This window comes from Scyliorhinus torazame, chromosome 13 (assembly GCF_047496885.1).
Source record: "Scyliorhinus torazame isolate Kashiwa2021f chromosome 13, sScyTor2.1, whole genome shotgun sequence".
Taxonomy (NCBI): Eukaryota; Metazoa; Chordata; class Chondrichthyes; order Carcharhiniformes; family Scyliorhinidae; genus Scyliorhinus; species Scyliorhinus torazame.
The window spans coordinates 26,259,312-26,270,141 of NC_092719.1; positions in this window are offsets into that span (position 1 = coordinate 26,259,312).

Consider the following 10,830-nt stretch of genomic DNA (forward strand, 5'->3'; position numbering starts at 1 on the left):
GAGAAAGCTGCCACGTACGAGGCAGCGGTCGCAACCCTCAAGGCGTAAACAAGGCGTTCGCCTGACACCTTCTCACTACTCGCCGTCAACGCGCCGGGGAATTGCTGGACGAGTACCTGGAAACCCTGGCCCTACACACGAGGAACTGCAGCTATCGGGATGTGACGGCGGAGGAACACATGAACCTACAGATCCCGGGACACTTACGTGGCTGGGGTCCGATCGAACGACATCAGGCAGCGCCTGCTGGTAAACTGGACCTTTGACCTGCGGGACACGGTAAAGCTAGCTCCTCGTTAGAGGTGGCCTACCAGAGCCTCAGTGCGTTCCCCGCGGGCCCGGCGAACCCCTCGTGGACACCATCGTCGCGGCCCCTGTCGGACCCGACTACGTCACAGGCCTGTGCCGCGCGGCTGCCAGTCCAGCCCGGGGAACCGCAGTGCTACTTCTGCGGCCAGGGTCAACACCCCCGGCAGCGTTGCCCAGCCCGCAGAGCGACGTGCAGTGACTGTGGGAAAAAGGGACACTTCGCCAGAGTCTGTCTGGGCTGACCTAAAGCCCAGAAATCGAAAATTCACCAGGCCCGACCCATGAACTCACAGGCCCGCAGACCCCCCAATGTGGCTGCGTGCCTGCCCGGAACGCCCCCTTCAGACGGGTAATCAGCCTCGTGCAACTCATGAGGGCTGCCACCTTGGCCGCCGGCTTCAACACTGGCCGACACGTGCAACTCGTGGGGGCCGCCATCTTGGCCGTCGGCTCTGGCAACGACCGACACGTGGGACCGATGCGGGCGGCCATCTTCGACCCAGCCCGACAAGTACGACTCATGGGGGCCGCCATTTTGTGACCCCGATACTGCCGACACGCTGGCTACCCGCAGCTTGGCGCAGTCACCCTCGACCAGTCGCAGCCAAAGCACCTGAAAATCTCAATGATGGTCGTCCGGGTCAACGGGCACGAGACCCCCAGCCTTTTCGACTCCGGGAGCAGGGAGAGCTTCGTCCACCCTGACTTGGAAAGGCGCTGCTCCCTCCACATCTACCCCACATCTCAGACAATCTCCCTTGCCTCCGCTTCCCATTCGGTTCAGATCCGGGGGTACTGTATCGCTAATCTCACGATGCAGAGTATGCTCGTTTTAAGCTGTACGTCCACCCTCACCTCTGCGCCCCCCTACTGCTCGGATTAGACTTCCAATGCAGTCACCGAAGCCTGCCCCTACAGTTCGGCGGACCCTTGCCCCCCTCACGGTTTTGCAGCGTCGCGACCCTCAAGGTCTTCACTCTTCGCTCTTTGCGAACCTCACTCCCGACTGTAAGCCCATCACCACCTGGAGCAGGCGGTACAGTTCCCAAGACATGACTTTTATCAAGTCAGAGGTCCAGTGACTGTTGAGTGAAGGGATGATCGAGGCCCAGGAACAGCCCCCAGAGAGCGCAAGTGGTGGTCGTCCGGACCAGGGAAAAGAATCGGATGGTTGTGGACTACAGCCAGACAATTAACAGGTTCACGCAACTGGATGCGTACCCCCTCCCCCGCATAGTGGAGATGGTCAACCAGATCGCACAGTACCGTGTGTTCTCAATGGTCGATCTGAAGTTGGCCTACCACCAGCTCCCAATCCGCCCGGAAGAGCGCCACTACACTGCCTTTGAAGCAGCCGGCCGACTCTTCCACTTCCTCAGGGTCCCCTTTGGCGTCACAAACAGGGTCTCCGTCTTTCAGAGAACGATGGACCGAATGGTGGACCAGTACGGTTTGCGGGCTACATACCCATACTTGGACAATGTTACCATCTGCGGCCAAGCTCAGCAGGACCACAACGCCAACCTTCAGAGGTTCCGCCAGGCCATCCAATCCCTCAACCTCACATATAACAAAGAGAAGTGCGTTTTCTGCACTACCCGACTGGCCATCCTCGGCTACGTCGTGGAGAACGGAGTCCCAGGGCCCGACCCCGACCGTATGCGCCCCCTCACGGAACTCCTCCCTCCCCACAGCCTCAAGGCCCTCAAACGATGCCTGGGGCTGTTCTCCTACTACGCCCAGTGGGTCCCCAACTATGCGGACAAAGCCCGACCACTTATTCAAACCACCACTTTTCCCCTGACGGCTGAGGCCCGCTCGGCCTTCAGCCGCATCAAGGCCGACATCACCAAGGCCGCAATGCACGCGGTGGACGAGTCTGTCCCCTTTCAGGTAGAGAGTGATGTGTCAGACGTCGCACTGACCGCCACACTCAACCAGACGGGCAGGCCAGTAGCATTCTTCTCTAGAACCCTCCACGCTTCCGAAATCCGACACTCCTCGGTTGAGAAGGAAGCACAAGCCATAGTGGAAGCCGTGCGGCACTGGAGGCACTATCTAGCCGGTAGGAGATTCACCCTCGTCACCGACCAGTGGTCAGTCCCCTTCATGTTTGACAACGCACAACGGGGCAAAATAAAAAATGACAAAATCTTGAGGTGGAGGATCGAACTCTCCACCTACAATTACGATATCAAGTATCGTCCTGGGAAGCTCAATGAGCCCCCAGATGCCCTGTCCCGCGGCACATGCGCCAGTGCGCAAGATGACCGACTTCGGGTCATCCACGATGACCTGTCACCCGGCGTACCCACTTTATTAAGGCCCGCAATCTGCCCTTCTCCACCGAGGAGGTCAAGGCCATGACCAGGGACTGCCAAGTCTGCGCGGAGTGCACTTCTACCGGCCAGACAAGGCCCGCCTGGTAAAGGCCTCCCGGCCCTTTGAGCACCTAAGTATTGACTTCAAAGGGCCCCTCCCCTCCACCAACCGTAATATATACTTTCTAACCATCGTCGATGAGTACTCCCGCTTCCCCTTCGCTGTCCCCTGCCCCGACATGACCTCGGCCACTGTGATAAAGGCACTGCACAGCATCTTCACACTGTTTGGTTTCCCTGCGTACGTCCACAGCGACCGGGGCACATCACACTGAAATGGCCCTGGTCAATGCCACAAATTATATTACATGTTACGGTGACTGTGGAAACTATCCCTCCTCATTCTGTAGCCATTGACACAGTTGACAACACCATCATCCTCTAACACTTATCCTCCGTCATTCAACTGGGTGGGACTGCACTCACTTGTTTCCATTCTTATCCATCCAGTCATAGGCAGAGAATCCATTGCGATGGCTTCTCTCCCCACTTCCACACTGTTACCTCTGGTATTCCTCAAGAGTCTATTTCTCATCTACATCCTGACCTTCCATATGTGAGCTGATGGCCCCCAGTTCTTACTCACCCCTACCTCTCTTGACCCCTCCACTCTGTCTGATCTCTCACAATGCTTGCCTGAAATTCAGTTCTTCTGACTCTGTCCTCTTGTTCATTCCCACTATTTGACTGCACAGTGCATCACAACTTAGTTCAGTATTGTCCTTACCTGACATTCACTTTGCAGCTGACGGCACTGGATGTTTCCCATTCATGGAAACCTGGACTGATTTTCTCCCCTAATTAATTGAAGGGAATTGAGACTATTTTGAGTGGGCTGACGAAAAAGGTGGGAGGTGGATTGAGGGATGTGGTGGTGAGGTGTTGAAGGATGTGGTGGGGATGTGGATTGAGGGATGGGATGGTGAGGTGAGTTGAGGAATATAGGGGGAGGTGAGTTGAGGAATATAGTGGAGAGGAGTGATGGACTTGTTAAAGAGCAAAGGACCCATTATCTTTTCACTGTTAACCAATGATTCTGACAGAAAAAGACGTTCCAATGCCTCTGGAATGTGTGTGGAGATGCCGGTGTTGGACTGGGGTGAGCACAGTACGAAGTCTTACAACACCAGGTTAAAGTCCAACAGGTTTGTTTCGATGTCACTAGCTTTCGGAGCGCTGCTCCTTCCTCAGGTGAATGAAGTGGTATGTTCCAGAAACATATATATAGACAAATTCAAAGATGCCAGACAATGCTTGGAATGCGAGCATTAGCAGGGGATTAAATCTTTACAGATCCAGAGATGGGTTAACCCCAGGTTAAAGAGGTGTGAATTGTGTCAAGCCAGGACAGTTGGTAGGATTTCGCAGGCCAGATGGTGGGGGATGAATGTAATGCGACATGAATCCCAGGTCCCGGTTGAGACCGCACTCATGTGTGCGGAACTTGGCGATAAGTTTCTGCTCGGCGATTCTGCGTTATCGTGCGTCCTGAAGCCCGCCTTGGAGAACGCTTACCCGGAGATCAGAGGCTGAATGCCCTTGACTGCTGAAGTGTTCCCCGACTGGAAGGGAACATTCCTGCCTGGTGATTGTCGCGCGATGTCCGTTCATTCGTTGTCGCAGCGTCTGCATGGTCTCGCCAATGTACCACATTGGGACATCCTTTCCTGCAGCGTATAAGGTAGACAACATTGGCCGAGTCGCACGAGTATGTACCTCGTACCTGGTGGGTGGTGTTCTCACGTGTAATGGTGGTATCCATGTCGATGATCTGGCACGTCTTGCAGAGATTGCCATGGCAGGGTTGTGTGGTGTTGTGGTCACTGTTCTGAAGACTGGGTAGTTTGCTGCAAACAATGGTTTGTTTGAGGTTGCACGGTTGTTTGAAGGCAAGTAGTGGGGGTGTGGGGATGACCTTGGCAAGATGTTCATCTTCATCAATGATGTGTTGAAGGCTGTGAAGAAGATGTCGTAGTTTCTCCGCTCCGGGAAAGTACTGGACGACGAAGGGTATTCTGTCGGTTGTGTCCCATGTTTGTCTTCTGAGGAGGTCGGTGCGGTTTTTCGCTGTGGCGCGTTGGAACTGTCGATCGATGAGTCGAGTGTCATATCCCGTTCGTACGAGGGCATCTTTCAACGTCTGTAGATGTCTGTTACGCTCCTCCTCGTCTGAGCAGATCCTGTGTATACGGAGAGCTTGTCCATAGGGGATGGCTTCTTTAATGTGTTTAGGGTGGAAGCTGGAGAAGTGGAGCATCGTGAGGTTATCTGTGGGTTTGCGGTAAAGCGAAGTGCTGCGGTGACCGTCCTTGATGGAGACGAGTGTGTCCAAGAATGCAACTGATTTTGGAGAGTAGTCCGTGGTGAGTCTGATGGTGGAATGGAACTTATTGATGTCATCGTGTAGTCGTTTCAGTGATTCTTCGCCGTGGGTCCAAAGGAAAAAAATGTCATCGATGTATCTGGTGTATAACGTCGGTTGAAGGTCCTGTGCGGTGAGTAGGGCTTGTTCAAACTTGTGCATGAAGATGTTGGCGTATTGGGGTGCAAATTTGTCCCCATGGCTGCTCCGTGCGTCTGGATGAAGAACGTGTTGTCAAAGGTGAAGACGTTGTGATCCAGAATGAAGCGGATGAGTTGCAGAATTGCGTCTGGAGATTGACAGTTGTCGGTGTTGAGTACTGAGGCTGTTGCAGCAATGCCGTCGTCATGGGGGATGCTGGTGTAGAGTGCCGAGACGTCCATTGTGACGAGGAATGTTCCTGGTTCAACTGGTCCATGGTTGCTGAGTTTCTGTAGGAAGTCAGTCGTGTCGCGACAGAAGCTGGGCGTACCTTGTACGATGGGTTTCAAGATGCCCTCGATGTAGCCAGAGAGGTTCTCACACAGGGTCCCATTGCCTGAAACGATAGGGCGGCCTGGTGTGTTGGCCTTATGTATTTTCGGGAGGCAGTAGAGATCTCCAGTACGTGGGATGAGAGCACGTAGGGTGCTCTGAAGATCTGGATCCAAGGTCTTGATCAGTCTGTTAAGTTGGCGGATGTGTTCCTTGGTCGGATCTGCGGGTAACTGTCTGTAGTGTTCTTGGTTGTTCAGTTGTCGGTATACTTCTTTGCAGTAGTCCGTTCTGTTCAGTATGACAGTGGCCCCCCCTTTGTCTGCTGGTTTGATGACGATGCTGCGGTTGGTCTTGAGAGCGCGGATGGCATTGTGTTGTGCTTGGGTGACGTTCGGGGCTGTCTTGTGAATGCGACTGATGAATCTGGCATTGACGCGACTCCTGACGGCTTGAGCATACATGTCGAGTCTCGGGCAGCGGCCTTCCGGAGGGGTCCAATTCCACTCTTTCCTCTTCGGTTGCCGCACCGCAGATCTCTCGGTCTGCTGTTCCAGTTCATTGGTAGTCTGCTTGGGTTCGCTGTTGGCCTCTTGGGGTCTGTGGAAGAATTCCCGGAGCCTCAATCGCCTGATGAATTCCTCCATGTCTGCCGCGAGACTGATGGGGTCCATTTTGGTGGTGGTGCAGAAATTGAGCCAACGTTGTCTACCTCATACGCTGCAGGAAAGGATGTCCCGAAGCGTGGTACATTGGCGAGACCATGCAGACGCTGCGACAACAAATGAACGGACATCGCGCGACGGAGGCTAGTGACATCGAAACAAACCTGTTGGACTTTAACCTGGTGTTGTAAGACTTCGTTCTGGAATGTGTGTGTTTGGGCCACCTGGTGGAAGATTGAGCTTAATACAGGGACAGCTCACCTCCCACATGTTTCTGATTTCAATTTAAAAGAACTGGGTATGGTCAAGGTCCACAGTTTTTTTTCTTTTAAATTTAGAGTACCCAATTATTTTGTTTCCAATTAAGGGGCAATTTAGCATGGCCAATCCACCTAACCTGCACATCTTTAGGTTGTGGGGTGAAACCCACGCAGACATGGGGAGAATGTGCAAACTCCACACGGACAGTGACCCATGGCCGGGATTCGAACCCGGGTCCTCAGCGCCGCAGTCCCAGTGTTACCACTGCACCACATGTCGCCCCCTAGGTCCACAGTTAAAGATCAAGGCCCACAGGATAGGGTTAAGGGTAGGGTCAAAATGTATTCAGTTTCTCTGAGCTCAGTGGTTCTTCCCTCAAAGTTATGATGAACAACGGGAGTATCCTGGGAGATCGAAGACTGTGGCCACATGGTGGTACAAATGTAATAATAATAATCGCTTATAGTCACAAGTAGGCTTCAATGAAGTTACTGTGAAAAGCCCCTAGTTATGTGGAAGAGGGCGAGTGTGCTGTCTAATTAACTATGTTCATGTGTATGTATGCGGGGAGAAGGAGGGTTCTCTTTTCAATTTACTTTCAGGATGCTGACAAGCCCAACATTTATCTCCTATCTGTAGTGGCCCTGTTGGCGGTACTTCTTGAACTGCTGTAGTCCATTTGCTAATGGTGGTCCCACATTCAATTGCAGGATCTTGTTCCAGCGATGGTGAAGGAGCGTCAGTATATGTCCAGATCAGGATGGCGTGTGACTTGAACAGAAATCTGGAAGTGTTGTCCCATGAAAGTACTAGTCATGTCTTTCTCAATGGTGGAGGTATTACGGGAGGGATGTTCAGTTGAAATGACCTAAGTGAATTGCTGCTGTGCATCCAGTCGATTGTACATACTACAATCAGAGTGCGCAGTAGAGGAGGGGTTGAATATTGAGTTCCACGACCGGGGGCTCGAACAATCTGTTCTGTCCTGGACAGTATGGAGCTTCTTGTGTGCTGTTTGGGCTGCATCAGTCCAGGCAAGTGATGAATATTGAGCCTTCACTTATAATTCTCAATTAAGAAAAAAAATCTAATAGCCAGAGACATTAATGAATTAACAGATAATGTTTTAATTTTCCTTTCAAATTAATTATTATGAGTGCTTTACAAAGTTGAAATGGTCATTTCAGACAGCACAGGAAAGCTGTGGATTAAAGACTTGTGCACACAGACATGCTTGCACACACACGCACCCCTCCACTGACACAAATCCAAGACAAATGGAGAGTTTGCCAGACTTTCTATACATAGTTCTCACCACTCCGGGGCAGCAATGTGCCAGGCAACTTGTGCAAGTGAATGTTGACACGGAAAACATTTTAAGGAACAAGAAGAGGCTGATAATTACTTTGCAAATGAGAGTTGCAGCAGTCTCTCGTGTGAGACCATCTGTCCTGACAGCTTACGAGCCTTTTTCTAAGAGGATAATATTAACCAGTGTTCCAGTAATAACTGGGACAGTCAGTGTGAAATGATTAGAATTATAATCACAGGGGAACTCAGAGCTTAACATACACAGGCAATGTGTTACAGAGCACACCCTGCGGCTTCGAGCTCCTTAATGTGAACATTAACCCTTTGAGCTGTGTGGGTTGTCATAGAGTATCATAGATTATCATAGAATTGACAGTGCAGAGGGAGGCCATTCGGCCCATCGAGTCTGCACCGGCTCTTGGAAAGAGCACCCTACCCAAGGTCAACACCTCCACCCTATCCCCATAACCCAGTAACCCCACCTAACACTAAGGGCAATTTTTGGACACTAAGGGCAATTTTATCATGGCCAATCTACCTAACCTGCACATCTTTGGACTGTGGGAGGAAACCGGAGCACCCGGAGGAAACCCACGCACACACGGGGAGGATGTTCAGACTCCGCACAGACAGTGACCCAAGCCAGAATCGAACCAGGGACCCTGGAGCTGTGAGGCAATTGTGCTATCCACAATGCTACCGTGCTGCCCACTTGTGTTTTATAAATGGTTACCTTTTCAATTAGATATGGACGATAAATGTTGGGCCTGCCAGCAATGCCCACATATCAAGAACAAATATTAAAAACACAGTGGCTTTGTAAGGTGCGATGGATTTGCTCTCAATTACTTTGAGGAGATCTTTCTGGAGGGGGACATTTGCTTATTTTTCTCATTCAAGGGGCCAAAGAGCAAATTTCAGAAAGATGAGGTTTGACACAATAACAAACTGCATTTCAATAAAAGTTAAGGTTCTAAGGAAATAAACAATTGCTGAATAATGTAAAGCAATGTCACAGCAATAAATTACTGTGTTAAAAATGAATGAGCAATTATAATTATCCGAAGGTTGGCGGCGGAGGGTCAGTGTATGTGTGTGGGATTGGATTTGTTTATTGTCACGTGTACCGAGGTACAGTGAAAAGTATTTTTCTGCGAGCTGCTCAACAGATCATTAAATACATGGGAAGAAAAGGGAAGAAAAGAAAATACATAATAGGGCAACACAACATATACAATGTAACTACTTAAGCACTAGCATCGGATGAAGCATACAGGGTGTAGTGTTAATGAAATCAGTCCATAAGAGGGTCATTTAGGAGTCTGGTGACAGTGGGGAAGAAGCTATTTTTGAGTTTGTTCGTGCGTGTTCTCAGACTTCTGTATCTCCTGCCCGATGGAAGAAGTTGGAAGAGTGAGTGAGCCGGGTGGGAGGGATCTTTGATTATACTGCCCGCTTTCCCCAGGCAGCGGGAGGTGTAGATGGAGTCAATGGATGGGAGGCAGGTTCATGTGATGGACTGGGCGGTGTTCACGACTCTCTGAGTGTATGGTTCTGTGCATGTGTATTGGTGTGTGGTAGTGAGAGTGAGTGGGAAAACTGAGACTAGGGCCGGGATTCTCCAAAATCCCGGCCAAGTGTTGACGCCGGCATAAACACCAGAGTGTTGCACGCCGGCGTCAGTGGACCTCCTGGCCCAGCAATTCAGTGGGCTACAGGGGACCAGCACGGTGCCAGAGGGCTGCGTGCGGCTCCGGAGCCAATACCGGCACTGCACTGCCGGCACGGATCCTCGCATGTGCGTGGTGGCCGTTTCCACGCTGGCGCCGCGCAACATTGCGAAGCCACAAAGCGGGCCTGCGCGGAAGGAGGTAGGCCCCATCCAGATCATGCGCTCCCGCCGATCGGTAGTTCCCGATCGCGGGCCTGGCCGTCGTGCAAGTCCCCCCCCCCCCCGGAGTCTGATCCCCCCGGCCCCCCCATCAGGACAGCCACCGTGGCTGCAGGTCCGAGCTCCCGCGGGTGGTACCAGGTTGGAACCACGCTGGCGGAACTCGGTGGGAACTCGGCCGGTTGACCGCGGAGAATCGCCGCGGGGGTGCGTCGACCACGCACGCGTGACTGGTGCCGATTCTCCGGTCGCCAAAGAATCGTGTCCTGGCGTCGGAGCGGCGTGGCGGGAATTTCCGGCATGACCGCCGATTCTCTAAGCCTACGGGAGACTCACATTCACTCCCATCCATTCACTCAGTTACTCAACCCCGCACCTCCACCTACTTAGTCATTGACTCCGACGCACTTACACACACATACGTACCACTTATTCACTTGAAAATGAAATGAAAATCGCTTTTTGTCACAAGTAGGCTTCAAATGAAGTTACTGTAAAAAGCCCATAGTCGCCACATTCCAGCGCCTCTTCGGGGAGGCTGGTATGAGGCTTCCACACAGACATACACACACTCACAAACATACACATACACCCTGGCCAAGAACGTGCCCTTCCTGGCCCCGAGGTACAAGAATGAAATAAAACATAGAGTAAATCTTACCACAGTGCTTTGAACATATGGCAGGTCTGAACCAAGCTGAGAAGTGACAGAGCAGGTGTCATAGGCTTACCAGATACAGAACCACTTCAGGACTAACAGAGAAGCCTAGCAAGGAGATCAGTACCCTTCTCTATACCAGTAGCACAGATGCCATAATGATTAGACAGGGCAGAAACACTGAAACGTCGAAATGAATAAATGTCGGGCAGAGTTCTCCAGCCTCCCAGCCACGTGTTTCATGGTGGCAGGAGGTAGTGTGCCATTCGCTGGCGATGGAATTCTCTGCTCCTACTGCTATTAATGGGAGTTCCCTCTGAAGCCACCCCATGCCACCGGCAATGGCACTGGCAGATGTGTGCTGCCAGCGTGGCCAGACAATCCCGCTGCCAGCAAACAGCAGGAGAATTCCGGCCATTAGACAAGTTTTTTTATATGTGTTTCAGCCTCAGAATTGTGATGAAGGGGAATAAAATAACAAAATTTACCTTAAGTTTAAATCGGAGTCAGAAGTCAGG